The sequence below is a fragment of the Rhinatrema bivittatum genome, chromosome 1 (genome assembly GCF_901001135.1).
Source record: "Rhinatrema bivittatum chromosome 1, aRhiBiv1.1, whole genome shotgun sequence".
Classification (NCBI taxonomy): Eukaryota; Metazoa; Chordata; class Amphibia; order Gymnophiona; family Rhinatrematidae; genus Rhinatrema; species Rhinatrema bivittatum.
The window spans coordinates 386,702,181-386,718,330 of record NC_042615.1 but is presented as its reverse complement, the minus strand read 5'-3'; positions in this window follow the sequence as shown (position 1 = coordinate 386,718,330).

Here is a 16,150-nt window from a genome sequence, read left to right as displayed (position 1 = left end):
CTGAGTGGGAGGGATTGAGTGAGGGGGAGAGACTGAGTGAGAGGGAGGGAGTGGGACTGAGGGAGAGGGGGGGACTGAGGGAGGGAGTGGGACTGGGAGAGAGAGGGAGTGAGTGGGACTGTGTGAGAGGGAGGGAGTGACTGAGTGGGAGGGAGGGATTGAGTGAGGGGGAGGGACTGAGGGAGGGAGTGGGACTGAGGGAGAGAGAGGGAGGGAGGGAGTGGGACTGAGGGAGAGGAGGGAGGGAGTGGGACTGAGGGAGAGGACGGAGGGAGTGGGGACTGAGTGAGAGTGAGTGGGACTGAGTGAGTGAGAGGGAGGAGAGAGGGGGGGAGGGAGTGAGTGAGACTGAGTGGGAGGGAGGGACTGAGTGATAGGAGAGGGAGGGTGGGGAGGAGTGGGTGAGGGAGGGGGTGGTGAAGAGTGAGGGGAGAGAGAAAGAGGGGGAGGTGAGAGACAGAGGGATGTAGCCCGTTTTAACGGGCTTAACGGCTTGTATTTTAATAAAATGAGTGTTGAGGGTATGTGAGGAAAGGTTGAGGATCCTAACCAGACCCTCAATTGAGCTTAAAAGTGTGTTTATTTAAAATGGCCTGTGACCGACGGCCCGCAAATGCGCAGTAGAGACCAGCTCTACCGCGCATGTGCGGGCGAGCACGTCGCTCTGAGGCAGCTTCAGAAAGAAAAAAAAATGGCGGCGTCCAGTGGCAGCAGCGGGCGGCGGCGGCGGTACCGGCAGCGGGCGGCGACGGCGGTAGCGAGCGGCGGCGGTAGCGACGGCGGTAGCGAGGGAGGGAGAAGAGAGAGAGAGGGAGGGACGGACTGAGTGGGAGGGAGGGAGGGACGGAGAGAGTGGGAGGGGAGTGACTGAGTGGGAGGGAGGGATTGAGTGAGGGGGAGAGACTGAGTGAGAGGGAGGGAGTGGGACTGAGTGAGAGGGAGAGGGGGGACTGAGGGAGGGAGTGGGACTGGGAGAGAGAGGGAGTGAGTGGGACTGAGTGGGAGGGAGTGACTGAGTGGGAGGGAGGGATTGAGTGAGGGGGAGGGACTGAGGGAGGGAGTGGACTGAGGGAGAGGAGGGAGGGAGGGAGTGGGACTGAGGGAGAGGACGGAGGGAGTGGGGACTGAGTGAGTGGGACTGAGTGAGTGAGAGGGAGGGAGAGAGGGGGGAGGGAGTGAGTGAGACTGAGTGGGAGGGAGGGACTGAGTGATAGGAGAGGGAGGGTGGGGAGGAGTGGGTGAGGGAGGGGGGTGGTGAAGAGTGAGGGGAGAGAGAAAGAGGGGGAGGTGAGAGACAGAGGGATGTAGCCCGTTTTAACGGGCTTAACGGCTTGTATTTTAATAAAATGAGTGTTGAGGGTATGTGAGGAAAGGTTGAGGATCCTAACCAGACCCTCAATTGGGCTTAAAAGTGTGTTTATTTAAAAATAGCCCATTTTCCACACAGTATATTTGGAATTAAATGTGCATTAAACACCTCAGAAATTTTTGGTTAATGATTGGAAAATCTGAGGAGGTGTTAAAAACCACTATTTGACCATTATTTTGGATACATTTATTGTAATTTTTGAATTATGTATGGGTGTTTTGAGTTGTTTCTGGTGGTTTTTTGTGTGTGTTTGAGTAGCACTGGACATCTTTTAGTGATCTTTAAGTTGCAGCAGATTTGGACTGCTTTGGGGTTTTGGAATTGGGATATTTGTTTGATTTTGGATTTCTTTTCAGTGAATTTTTTTTTAATTTTCTCTTTATTACTGTTTTTAATACAATTAACATAAAGCATTATTACACACCTTAATTACAGGCAGCACATACACTAATATCAGCAGGGGAAAATAAACATTATATAATGAAATATTAAATATTCTTCACACATTTTAATGCATATAGTATTATATTTCCAAAAACTATTTCTCTCTCCTCTTTATCCTGTATTTTACCATGCAATCTGGGAAGAACAAACATGAAAATTTAGAGCAAAACCTAGATACAATTTCTTATACAAACATAAAAGAAAAAAGGAAATAGCAAGGTACCTAAATAATACCAGTACTATCAAGCGGATCTAACCTTAACTCACTTCTTGAATTCAGGAATAATTCCAACTGATCTGGTTCCATAAACACATATCTATTTCCTGAATTTCCTGAATTTTTGTCGAATTAACTAGAACTACTGGATTCACCATATTAAGTTGTTCTTGAGAGCCCTTAATTGTTGTCGTCAAGGAAATAATTGCTTTCTCAAGTAAAGATACAGTGTTCCATAAGGCATCTAAAGTTACAACTTCAGGTTTGTTTAACAATTTTATCTCTGGTATATTTACCGGTATGTTCTGTGTTGTATTTTCCAACTTTCTTTGATACATCTGACTCCTTCCCTGAGCGGTGATAAATGGCAGCGAACTGCCTACACCACTCAATGCACCGATATTCAACTCCTTCAAGGCGATTAAGGTCTCCTCGCCTTGGGTCTGCCCCATCGCTCCCGCAGCTAAGCCTGCCTGAACGCTTCCTCCACTTTATTATTTATTTATTTAAAGCTTTTTTATATCGACATTCGTTTGCACATCACATCGGTTTACATGGAACAAGTAGTAAAAGACATTAAACACGCATAGTAAAAAGTGAAAATACATCTCAATGCTTAAAGAAAGGAGTTACAAATTCAACAAAATGACTAAGTAAGAATAGAGTATAAAAACAAAGGGGGAAAAGACAAGCAACAAGAAGCAGGAGAAATGTCGAAAGTTAAACAAGAGACTTATATGAATTACTAAAGAATGGAGGATGAAAAGGGTGGGGAGGGGGAGGTATATAAAGGCCTGTTTGAAAAGCCAGGTTTTTAGTTTTGTTTTTTTTTAATTTCTATGTGCTGGGTTCCTGATGAAGGTCGGGGGGCAATGAGTTCCAGTTAGCAGGGCCTGCAGTAGATAGGGCTAGTTGAGGTGAGATGTGTAAGTTTAGGAGAGGGTATGTGTAAGGTTCCATTGTAGGCAGATCTGGTAGGTCTGTTAGGGGTTTGGAAGTGTAGGGAGTCATTTAGCCAGTGTATATTTTGGTTATGTAGTGTCTTGTAGAGAAGTGAATCGGTACTGGACTCGTTTCCAGTATCGGGTTCTGAACGCTTTTTCTTTCAGCTGTCCCAAGCCAAAAAAAATAAACCCCCACCCTGACCCTTTAAATCGAATTATTTAGAATCCCCCACCCTCCTGCCCCCCCCCCCAAAACCTTTCTAAAGTACCTGGTGGTCCAGCGGGGGTCCCGGGAGCGATCTCCTGCTCTCGGGCCATTGGCTGCCAGTAAACAAAATGGCGCCGATGGCCCTTTGCCCTTACCATGTGACAGGGGCTACCGGTGACATTGGCTGGCCCCTGTCACATGGTAGGAGCAATGGACGGCTGGCACCATCTTAAAAAATGGCCTTGAGTGTCACATGTATGATATTTTACCCGCCAGGGAGAAGTTGTACATGTGCGTCCGATGCAAAGAGCTCCTGTTAATTATTCCAGTGTACCCGAGCTCTTATTATACCAATCTTATATTAAGCATATTCCAAACATGATGTTCCTTCATTCCCACAAATTATAGTCCCAGACGTTATAATCCTGCATTGCAAAACACTTATCTCTTCATTCTCCCAACGAAGCCACGTTGAGTAGAGTTAATCATATTGGTTCAGTTACCAGTTGACTAAACTCTCTCAGAATGCTCCATGCACGTTCCGGTTTGCTTTGAAGGAAGAACAACCCCTGAGGAAAGACGAAGTCTGAAACGTGGCCTCATTGGGAGAATGAAGAGAAGTGTTTTGCGATGCAGGATTATAACATGTGGGACTATAATTTCTGGGAATTTCCCAGGAGGAGCCCGTAGGGACCCAGGTCTCTTGGTCTTAAGTGGATCCTATGCGACCAAGGATCAGAAGAGCAGCCTGCCGAGGTATCTGACGATGAGATGGCGCCCAGGAGGTCAGGAGAGACTTCACCCTTGGAAGCCCGCAGTCCTCCCGGGAGGAGCCCGTGAGGACCCGAGCCGCTGAGACTTAGGAGAAACCTCCAGGCAGGTGAAGAAGAAGTACCTGCGGCAATGGAGAGAGACGAAGTCAAAGTCCAGAACAAGCCAAGGTCGGGAGCCAGAAGTCAGATGTCGAATGCCAAAACAAAGGACGGAAGCTGAAGCCGGAGTTGAAGAAGGAAGCGAGGTCAGGAGCCAGGAATCAGATGTCGGATGCCAAAACCAGGGACGGAAGCTGAAGCCGGAGTCGAAGAATGAAGCAAGGTCAGGGGCCAGGAATCAGTCGTCAGGAACAAGCTGGGACCGGGAAGCAGGAAGCACAATTAGCTACTCCGAAGAGTGAACCTCGTTGCAAGGCGAGGGTTAGCTGTGATTGCCGGGTTTAAATAACCCGGCAGCGTCTGACGTCATCAGGAGGCTGTCTTCAGTTTTCCCATTCTGGCCCCTTTAAATCTAGAGCCCCTGCGCGCGTGCGCGCCTAGGGGGCGGGGCCAGCAGCAGATCGTCGGTGGCATCTCCCTCATAGGGAGAACACCGTGGTAGGCCGCATCTCGGGCCTGGACAGCCGCGTCTCGGACCTGGATGGCTGGAGGGGAGCTCCCACCGCTGGGGTGGGCCGCGTGGTGAGTGGGGATCCCGGGGCATGGCCTGGGATCACAACATAAAATACTGAATATTGTCGGGCTGCCAATTTATAAAGTACAAAATATGTTGCGCGTCCTGGCCTCGTTGGTGCCCGCGACCGGGCCCTGCTCATCTTGCACTCCCTTCCACCAGCTCCAGCTCCTCGTCTCTGGCCGCCATGGCCAGCTCCCACCGTCCGCGGCTCTCCCAGGCTTCCCCAGGTCTGTCGGGGTCTTCTGACTCTCAGCACTCCTCACACCGGGGCTCGGCGTCCTCCACAGCGTCGGACCCTCCCCTAGCCACGTGCGTGCAGACCGCACATTCCTTTAAAGGGTCCAGCGCGGGAACCCGGTCTGCGGCGCCTGATGATGACATCACATAGTTCCTGTATATAAGGCGAGGTTCCGTCCCCAGAACCTCGCCTTAGCAATCGGATCGACACTTCGGTGTAGCTAGTTTGCTGTTCCTTGTTCCTGTGATCTCCTGCTTCCTCGATCCAGTCTCGATTCAGTGTTCCTGCGTTCCTGTGTTCCTGTCGTGTTCCAGTGCTCCTGTGTTCCCGTGGTCCTCCTTGTGTCCAGCGCCTTTCCTGATCCCTGCTCTTCATTCCTCCTCCTGTCGTACCTGGCATCCCCCTCCCCACATATGGGCTCCCTCTCTCTGAAACCCACACTCAAGCATCCCCCCACCCACCCTCTCTTACCTCCTATGCTCTCTCTCACACCCTCCCCACCCACCTCTCACCAACCATGCTCTCTGTCACCCCCCTCTCTCACATACAAATTCTCTCTCACCGGCATCCTCCCCCCCCCATGCTCTCTCTCACAGCCTCCCCACCCTCCCGCTCACCAACCATGCTCTCTGCCACCCCCCCCCCCTCACACACACATTCTCTCTCACCGGCATCCCCCCCATGCTCTCTCTCACACCCTCCCTACCCCGCTCTCACCAACCATGCTCTCTGTCACCCCCCCTCACACACACATTCTCTCTCACCGGCATCCCCCCCATGCTCTCTCTCACACCCTCCCTACCCCCGCTCTCACCAACCATGCTCTCTGTCACCCCTCTCTCTCTCATGCACATTGTCTCTCACCAGCATCCCCCCCCCCCCATGCTCTGTTTCACACCCTCCTGCTCTCTCTCACCCTCCCATCCCCGACAAACATTATCTCTCACCAGCAAGCTGTGGGACCCGCGCTGTTCACGGCAAAGATGCAGGCCTGGCACGCTGTTCGCGGCGAAGATGAAGGCCCGGCGCGCCATTCGAGACAAACAGGGGCCTTCCATTTTTTGGCGTGATCAGAAAATAGCAGCGTAGATCAGAAAATAGCAGCGGAGACCCCTGCATGCTGCGAACGGAGTGTGTCCCACGGCACATGCTCCGTTCACAGCAAAGATGAAGGCCTGGGCGAGCCAATCACGGCACACGGGGGCCTTCCCTTTTCGCCATGAATGGCACTCCGGGCTTTCTTCCTCACCGTGAACGGAGCGTGTGCCATGGGACGCGCTCCGTTCGCTGCATGCCAGGGTCTCCTCTGCTATATTCTGCCTCTCCCGCGATGGCCGCTGTCCTTCCTACCTGTGCCGTGGTTGAGCCACCTGTGCCATCTATTGGCAGGCTGGGAAATTCAATGCCACTCGAAATTAGACTGCAGAGAAGCTTTAAACTTTTCAAAGTAAGTCTAAAAACCTGGCTTTTTAAACAGACTTTTTATAAGGAGAACAAAGAAAACAAATGGGCGCATAAGTAAGTACCAAGCAATCAGTTTTTAAAATTTTTCTTTTCTATCTCCTAATACATATTAGAGTGTTAAATTTATATAGGAACCATAAAGACGTTTTTTCAACCAATATATAAGCAAAATCAACACACAACTTTTTATATTATAAAAAACATGTTACCGTTCACTAATGGCACATGTATAATATGTAATCTATACCAATCAACTTTTAATACTATTTGTGCCTTTTTGTAAACCGTTGTGATGGTGAATTAACTTAACGACGGTATAGAAAAGATTTTAAATAAATAAATAAATAAAAATAAATAAATATAATAGCGCCATCTATCGGCGGGCTGCGGAACATCCGCGATCACTGACGGACACACTCCAAGCCCGATATATTATGGATGTCTTCCCTCGCTACTCTAAATAAAATAGCAACAAATCTTCCACAGTGAAAGGCAGAATAGGCTCTGTAAGCCAGCAAGTACTCTTAGACCTTGCAGTGGCCACACCCTTGCATGAGTTTCTGTGGTAACAGGAAGCCCTGCATATGGAAGAATTGGAGTTGCTATAGGACCCATGAGCCTGCACTGGCTTACAAGCCCCATACTGACCTGCATTATTAATGCTGTTGCCACTTCACGATCATTGTGGGGAGGCCAGTGGAGCTGTATATGGGCCAGTGGAGATTGTCACTGCCCCTCTCTCCATACCTACCACTGACCCTACCCAAGAGAGAAATGTTGCCCTTGTCATTAACCTGGCCTCTCTTCTCACCATTTATCATCTACCTCTGGCCTGGGGCCCAAAGGAAAATGTTGCTGCTGAACCTGGCCAGGGGGACTGGAGAAGGGAGGGATCAGACACACTAAGGGTGTGAGGGTTGGATCATCTGGAGGGGAACTGACTGAAGGCAATGAAAGCAGATCAACTGGGGGATATAGGAGTAAGAGGGGATCAGCTGTGGAAATGTGAGAAAAGGGCGAGAGGAGGTGAGGCTGGGAGGTGAGAGAGAGGGGCTGGAAGATGGAATGAGAAAGGGATAACAGAGAATCAGTTTGGGGTTATAAGAAGGAGGTTAGAGAAGATCAGGTGAGAGAATGCAAAAAGGGCTGGGGGTGAGATGGGAAGGTGAGAGGAGATGGGAGAGGTAAGGGGGATCAGCTGGAGGGGCAGAGGTGGAGGGGTACACTGCAGGGGATGGAGGATGAGAGAGAAGATTGACTAGAGAGGGTGGAAGTTGAGAGAGATCTACTGGACTGTGGGGAGGGTGATTGTTCGAGAAGGTCCACATCCCTGATAATTTGTTTTGGTCTTCCTCTGAGGTCATGTGAACTTTCAAATACCAAAATGGGGTCACAATGGCTAAAAGTTTGGGAAGCCCTGCTGTATAGAATGCTTTCCACTGAAAAAGGTTTGTTTCTTGAGCATTATACCTTTGAGGTATTTGAATGTTTCTATCATATTACTCCCAGCTCTCCTTTCCTATAGGGCAGGGAACCCCAACCTTTTTAAGGGAAGGGCCAGATAGGAAAGTTCACATTATTATTATGAGGGCTGTGGTGGTGGGGTGTCCCCCCCCCCCTCCTTGCAGTCTTCTGGGCAGGGGCTGGGGGAAGGGGAAGAGTCCACCTCCGCATTTGGTGAGCTGGAGTGGAGGGGACATATCTGGTCCTTTGGTTAATTTAAAATACCAGGAAAGGGAGGAAACAGGGTTCCCAGGACTGTGGCAGGTAACAGACTAGTAATGATATTTCCAGATTTCTTGGCAACCCTGCTCCCTAGCTTCTTGTTCTGCATCTGCTCCCCCCTAGAGGGGGTTGGAGATCATGTGTGTGTTTGTTTGTGTAGGGTGTTCCCCTCCCTTCACATTCCTTTCTACACACCCCTTTCATTCACTCCCTTCCCTGTCACTCACCCTACTCCCCTTTCTCATCTCATCCTCATCCCCTCCCTTCAGTCACTTGTCTCACTTACTCCCTTCCCTCTCATTCCCTCGCCTCTCTACTCTCCCACATCCTCCTCTCATTTCACACACCTCTCATTCTCTTCCTTCCTTCCTTCTCTCACCTCACTCTCTTCCCTCCCCTTCCTCATCCTTTTCATTTACTTCCCTCTCCTCTCACCCTATTTCCCTCATCTTCACTCATTCACTCCTTCCCTCATCCTACTATCCTCTCACCCCTTCCCTCACTCACCCCTCTGCTCTCAACCTATTCCCCTTCTTTTCCTCTCATCTCACTTCCCCTCTCCCTTCTCATTCATTTCCTTCCCTTCATCCCTCTTCTAGCTGTATTCCCCTCCATTCCTTCCCTACTTCACTCATATTTCTCATTCACTCCTTTCCCTTTCACGCACCCCGTTCTCTCACCCTATTCCCATTTCTTTCATTCACTCCTCATTCTCTCCTTTCCCTTCCCCTCGCCCCACTCTTCTCTCACTCTATTCCCCTCCATTCTTTCCCCTGACTTCACTCATACCTCTTATACACTCCTTTCCCTCACTCACTTCACAGTTCTCTACCCTATTCTCCATTTCTTCCCCTCACCCTTCTCATCCACTCCTTTCCCACTCAACCTGCTCTTCTCTCATTTATCCCACTCTCCTCTCTCCTCTCACCTCTCATTCCCTCCCTTCCTTTCCCTTCACTGTCTCACTCACCTTTCTTGTACTGGTGGGGCCTGGCCTCCCTGCCAGTTCTGGTGCTTCCATTAGGCAAATTAGGTGGTTGCCTAGAGTGCCAAGATTTTGGGGATGGCAAAATCCTACCAATATGAGGTCGAGAGGGGTGCTGTATCAGAGCCAGCCAATACTGTCAAAGAAGAGTGCTGTGATGGAGCCAGTTCCGCAAGTGGTTACGTTCGGGGAGGGGGTGAATAACCAATGCCTAGGGCATCAAATATTCTTGCCCCGACCCTGCTCCCTAACAGCAGTGTTCTTCACCACCATGGATCTTGGCACTTCTTGTCCCACTGACAGGGCCTTGTCTCGCCCAGTGATGTCCTCCATTGTGGCAGGTCCGGGCACCTTTTCCTCACTGGTGGGACATGGAAACCCCTGCCAGCCTTTCTACTGATCCTGCCGCTGCAGATTAAAAAATAAACTTCCTCCATGGGCCAAACTCAATCGCAGAAAGGAAAAGCATGGGTGGGGGCTGGCAAATGAGTTCTGTGGGCTGGATCTGGTTTGTGGGCTGTACTTTGGGGATCCCTGCTTTAGGGTATATATATATATATATATTTTGGTCTTATCTCATATGGCTTTTGATATAGATCTTGCATCATTTTGGTAGTCCTCTTCTGGCTCGCCTTTCTATAACCTTTTGCAGATATAACCTCCAGAGCTGAACATAATATTCTAGGCGAGGTTTCACCAACATCCTGTACAGAGAGAGTATTACCTCCTCTTTTCTACTAGTTATATCTCTCCCTATGCACCCTAGCATTCCTCTGGCTCTGGCCACCTCAACAAACTGTTTTGCTACTTTTAAATCATCAGACATGAACACACCAAAGTCGCCGTACATTTGTATCTCACTCCCCCCCATCGTGTACTGGGTCCTTGCATTTTTGCACTCTAAGGGGGGCAATGCAATATCGTACACTCAGGCTAGTGCACGGCTTAACTAGCAATTAGACGTGCGTTTTGGACGCACTAGGCTAACACCCGATGCAATAAGGGGATTAGTGCGTCCAAAACTTACATCCAAACTCACGCGTAGCTAATAGCGCTCATCATATGTAAATGCCATGTAGATGAGGCTGTTAGCTATTACCTCAATGCAAAAAATTGCAGTGCGCCCAATGTGCACCTTTTAACACGGCAAATTTTAACGTCAGACCCAGAGCTGGCGTTACTAAAGGGCTCACTAAAAAAACAAAAATCCTGCTGTGGTTCCTCCTACTTTTAGGATCATCGCGATACTAAGTAGGAGGAACCACAGAAAGCAGCAACATGAAAAAAAAAAGTCTTGATGGCGGCCGGCTTAGGAAAACGAACGCTCAATTTAACAACTTCTATTTTCCTAACCTGTGGCTGTGCGCACAGCCACGTCTCCTGGGCGCCCGATGCCAAGGACACGCTAAGGACGAACAATTAGTCCCTAGTGTGTCCTTTTTAATGCAGCACCTCATTATCATACTGCATCAGGCGCCCAGGAGTCGTGGCTGTGCATGCGTAAAAAAGAACAGATCCCCAGTTTGGACACCTGTTTTTGCATGAAGCTTATTGCATTGGCCCTAAATGCATTTTATTTTTTTATTGCATTGACCCTTATTAGCCAATCACTTGAACACGTCTCCTTTCGCATTCTGTTTACTTCCTCAGGGTGTCCACTTTGTTGCAGATCATCGAGTTATGCACGAAAGGCAAATTTAGTTACACAATTGCAAATATAGTCTTAAAAATATTTGAAGATGGGGTGATTGGTTTTTGGCAACAAACCAAAAGAGCGCAAAAATGATTCCCACTCAAAATGACTACTTCTTCCAAAAAGGAAATCAAAAAATGTATAAATCTCCCAATAGCCATTTATACATTTTTTGATTTCCTTTTTGGAAGAAGTAGTGATTGGTTTTTGACCTTAAGTAATTTCAAATCCACAGAAAGAGAGAATTTTCTGAAATGCAAGCATACTACCAGGGACTTGTGTCTCAATCTTCAGGGGAAAAAAAAGTTATCTCCTTGACAAAAAAACAATTTATAGGTAAAAATCAAAGTTTGTCATAAAGTACTGTTAGAGCCTTAACCAAGATAATACTACAACAGCACAGCAAAATGAATTTTTTAAGATTTACTGTACAAATGTAGTTCATGGGACAGGGCCTTTGTTTGCTATAATTTAAGGCTGTGATGTGCTGCCAATTTTTTATCAAGGGACTCATGCCAATTCTGCTTCACCTGCTGAGACACACTGTTTTTTTATTTTTAAGTAAAATAATTTATGAAGGGACTCCCAGGAGCCCCTGGCAATCCTCTCCAGCACATTACCAAACCAAGATTTGCTTTAATGGAGTTTGCTAAAAAGACTTGTGTAACAGATTCATTTTGTAAAGCTGCCATCATGTAAACATACAGTTCGTAGCATCGTTTTCTGATTTCTGCATGAGAAGGCTGAGAAATGCAACTACAGCATACTGTTAGCAGGACAATTGAAGTGTGGCAGGATGCAAGGCAGTCTGATTTGAAGGCAGGTCAGCTGCTCACATAACTGCAGGTTATTGTATCCCAGATTTTCTGGGAATCGCACTGAATGGTAGAGTGAATGTCTTCTTAGTACCATTCCTGGTTGCTGTTGGCATCACATGAAGCACTCGGTGGGAAAGAACAGCTATAGAGCACTTCTCTGTGTGAAGTTAATACCCCCTTCCCCTCCCACCTGCCACAAGTCTGCAAAAGCTAAATGAGTCTGAGGTCCTTTCTCAGGGATACGTCCATGTCAATCTTGCTTTAGGTGCTGTTTGGTATGGCCACTGGGGGGGGCAAGGCTGATAAACGTTCTTTTTGCTACCCCAGGTAATGATATGCGCTGCCTAAATGATAGCATTGGTCCTGTCTGAGAGCCATTATATTCTCCAAAGAACCAGGGGCATTGACCAAACTGAGGGCTTTCTGTAGCCAACTGCATGCAATGTTTGCTTAATGTGCAATTTTTCTAAAGTCACACAGGTTAAAATGGGGGTGTAAGGTTGAGGCCACATAGAAGAGAGGAAGGGGAAGTTTGGACATGTGCCACCCAGGAGACTTTGCACATATGACAGAGAACCATTTTAGAAACACATACACTGTTAACATTTAAGATAAGAAACTGCAAGGATTCCCCCTCTCTTCCCCAAAAGAAAAAAAATGTTTCAATAAACATTTCAAATTTTGCAGTTTCATTTTTGATGCAGGAAACAGAAATGATCTTTTAGCTCACACCAGCTGCTGCATTAGCTGTAAAGTTTGGGCAGATGCCTTCTTTGATACCCTATTCAGTCAGTACTAGAGGCTGATAAATAGGGCTGCATGGGACTTAGCCTAGAGAGTGAATCACTCAGGAATGTGTGTGGGTGTGGGAGGCAAGGAGAGGCAGAACAGCAGGGACTACCTTGAAAAGAAACACTGAGCAACAGCTAGGTAGCCACAGAGACACAAAAACAAAACAAGAAAACCCCCTTCTCTTTAAATGCAGTCAAGATGTAAAGGAGTGTTCCTGACTAGCCTCTAACACTTGCTCTGAATCCAGCCCCCGAAATGTCCTGGATGGAGCGTGCTGCTGGTTTTGTCATTATTACTCCCACAACCAGGGGCCTTTAGTAGCTGCTCCCCTCCTATTTATGTGTGTGTGTGTGTGTGTGTCTGTGTGTGTGTGTGTCCCACCCGTTCCTGCCAGGGAAGGGCTTTGTCTATGCACAGGAATTTGTATTCAGCTTCTGAAAGTCTTGCCCAGTAGATGGCTAAAACAAACATAGTAACATAGTTATGACAGCAGAAAAAGACCATCTAGTCTTCCCAGCAAGCTTCCCAAGGTAGTAACTGCCGCTTCATGCAGGTTACCCCCATGTTTCCCTTAAGGATAGTAACTGCTGCTTCATGCAGGTTACCCCCATGTTTCCCTTGAGGATAGTAACTGCCGCTTCATGCAGGTTACCCCCATGTTTCCCTTGAGGATAGTAACTGCCGCTCCGTGCAGGTTACCCCCATGTTTCCCTTGAGGATAGTAACTGCCGCTCCGTGCAGGTTACCCCCATGTTTCCCTTAAGGGTAGTAACTGCCGCTTCGTGCAGGTTACCCCCATGTTTCCCTTAAGGATAGTAACTGCCGCTCCGTGCAGGTTACCCCCATGTTTCCCTTGAGGATAGTAACTGCCGCTTCGTGCAGGTTACCCCCATGTTTCCCTTGAGGATAGTAACTGCCGCTCCGTGCAGGTTACCCCCATGTTTCCCTTGAGGATAGTAACTGCCGCTCCGTGCAGGTTACCCCCATGTTTCCCTTGAGGGTAGTAACTGCCGCTTCGTGCAGGTTACCCCCATGTTTCCCTTGAGGGTAGTAACTGCCGCTTCGTGCAGGTTACCCCCATGTTTCCCTTGAGGGTAGTAACTGCCGCTCCGTGCAGGTTACCCCCATGTTTCCCTTGAGGGTAGTAACTGCCGCTCCGTGCAGGTTACCCCCATGTTTCCCTTGAGGGTAGTAACTGCCGCTCCGTGCAGGTTACCCCCATGTTTCCCTTGAGGGTAGTAACTGCCGCTCCGTGCAGGTTACCCCCATGTTTCCCTTGAGGATAGTAACTGCCGCTCCGTGCAGGTTACCCCCATGTTTCCCTTGAGGGTAGTAACTGCCGCTTCGTGCAGGTTACCCCCATGTTTCCCTTGAGGGTAGTAACTGCCGCTTCGTGCAGGTTACCCCCATGTTTCCCTTAAGGGTAGTAACTGCTGATCTGTGCTGGTTAAGCTTTTTTATTTATTCCCATCCTCTAGCCTTTTAGGGATCCACAGGGGTAGATTTTCAAAGGGTTACGCGCATAAGATACGCGCGTAACCCCTGAAAACCTGAAAGTCTTGCCCAGTAGATGGCTAAAACAAACATAGTAACATAGTTATGACAGCAGAAAAAGACCATCTAGTCTTCCCAGCAAGCTTCCCAAGGTAGTAACTGCCGCTTCATGCAGGTTACCCCATGTTTCCCTTAAGGATAGTAACTGCCGCTTCATGCAGGTTACCCCCATGTTTCCCTTGAGGATAGTAACTGCCGCTTCATGCAGGTTACCCCCATGTTTCCCTTGAGGATAGTAACTGCCGCTCCGTGCAGGTTACCCCCATGTTTCCCTTGAGGATAGTAACTGCCGCTCCGTGCAGGTTACCCCCATGTTTCCCTTGAGGGTAGTAACTGCCGCTCCGTGCAGGTTACCCCCATGTTTCCCTTGAGGGTAGTAACTGCCGCTTCGTGCAGGTTACCCCCATGTTTCCCTTGAGGGTAGTAACTGCCGCTTCGTGCAGGTTACCCCCATGTTTCCCTTAAGGGTAGTAACTGCTGATCTGTGCTGGTTAAGCTTTTTTATTTATTCCCATCCTCTAGCCTTTTAGGGATCCACAGGGGTAGATTTTCAAAGGGTTACGCGCATAAGATACGCGCGTAACCCCTGAAAACCTACCTGACTCCCCCTGTGCACGCCGAGCCTATCTTGCATAGGCTCGGCGGCATGCGCAAGCCCCAGGACGCACGTTAAGTCCCGGGGCTTGAAAAAATGGGCATTCCGAGGGGGGGGGGGGCATGGACGGGGCACCTGCCCGGGGGTGTTCCAGGGGCGGGACCGAGGCCTCCGGAAAAGCCACTGGGCGGGGGGATGGAGAGCCGGCGCGCACAAATTATGCCTGCCCAGAGGCAGGCATAACTTCTTCAACAAAGGTCAGGGGGGGTTTTAGTTAGGGCTGGGGGGCGGGTTAGATAGGGGAAGGGAGGGGAAGGTGCGGGGGAGAGGAAGGAAAGTTCCCTCCAAGGCCGCTCCGTTTTCAGAGCGGCCTCAGAGGGAATGGAGGAAGGCTGCTTGGCTTGGCGCGCACAAGTTGCATAATTGTGCACCCCTTTGTGTGCGCCGACCCTGGATTTTATAACATGCGCGCGGCTGCCCCTTTGTGCCCCTTTGAAATCCTTCACAGTTTTAGTCTTCATCACTTCCTCCGGAAGGGCATTCCAGGCATCCACCACCCTCTCAGTGAAGAAATATTTCCTGACAAGATAAAATAAAATTTGGTTTGCTATTTCGAATTTTGGATTACATAATAAAAATGTTTTAAAATGTTGGCAGGAAATACGTGTTATGGTGAACATTATGTTATTCTGCCTTTCAGCACTTCAAAGTGAATAACATTCAGGTACTGCAGGTTTCTCCCTATCCCCAGAGGGCTCACAATCGAAGTTTGCACCTGAGGCATTTATTTATTTATTGCTTTTGTATACCGTCATTCCATATTCAATCATAATGATTTACAAGAAATAAAATAATAAAATCAATAAATCATAAAATGAAATTAAAATTACAATAAATATCTTAGTAAAAAAATAATTAAGAACATAAGAACATGCCATACTGGGTCAGACCAAGGGTCCATCAAGCCCAGCATCCTGTTTCCAACAGTGGCCAATCCAGGCCATAAGAACCTGGCAAGTACCCAAAAACTAAGTCTCTATCCTATGCTACTGATGCCTGTAATAGCAGTGGCTATTTTCTAAGTCAATTTAATTAATAGCAGGTAATGGACTTCTCCAAGAAATTATCCAATCCTTTTTTAAACACAGCTATACTAACTGCACTAACCACATCTTCTGGCAACAAATTCCAGAGTTTAATTGTGCGTTGAGTGAAAAAGAACATTCTCCGATTAGTTTTAAATGTGCCACATGCTAACTTCATGGAGTGCCCCCTAGTCTTTCTATTATCCGAAAGAGTAAAAAACCGATTCACATCTACCAGTTCTAGACCTCTCATGATTTTAAACACCTCTATCATATCCCCCCTCAGCCGCCTCTTCTCCAAGCTGAAAAGTCCTAACCTCTTTAGTCTTTCCTCATAGGGGAGCTGTTCCATTCCCTTTATCATTTTGGTCGCCCTTCTCTGTACCTTCTCCATTGCAATTATATCTTTTTTGAGATGCGGCGACCAGAATTGTACACAGTATTCAAGGTGCGGTCTCACCATGTAGCGAAACAGAGGCATTATGACATTTTCCATTTTATTCACCATTCCCTTTCTAATAATTCCCAACATTCTGTTTGCTTTTTTGACTGTCGCAGCACACTGAACAG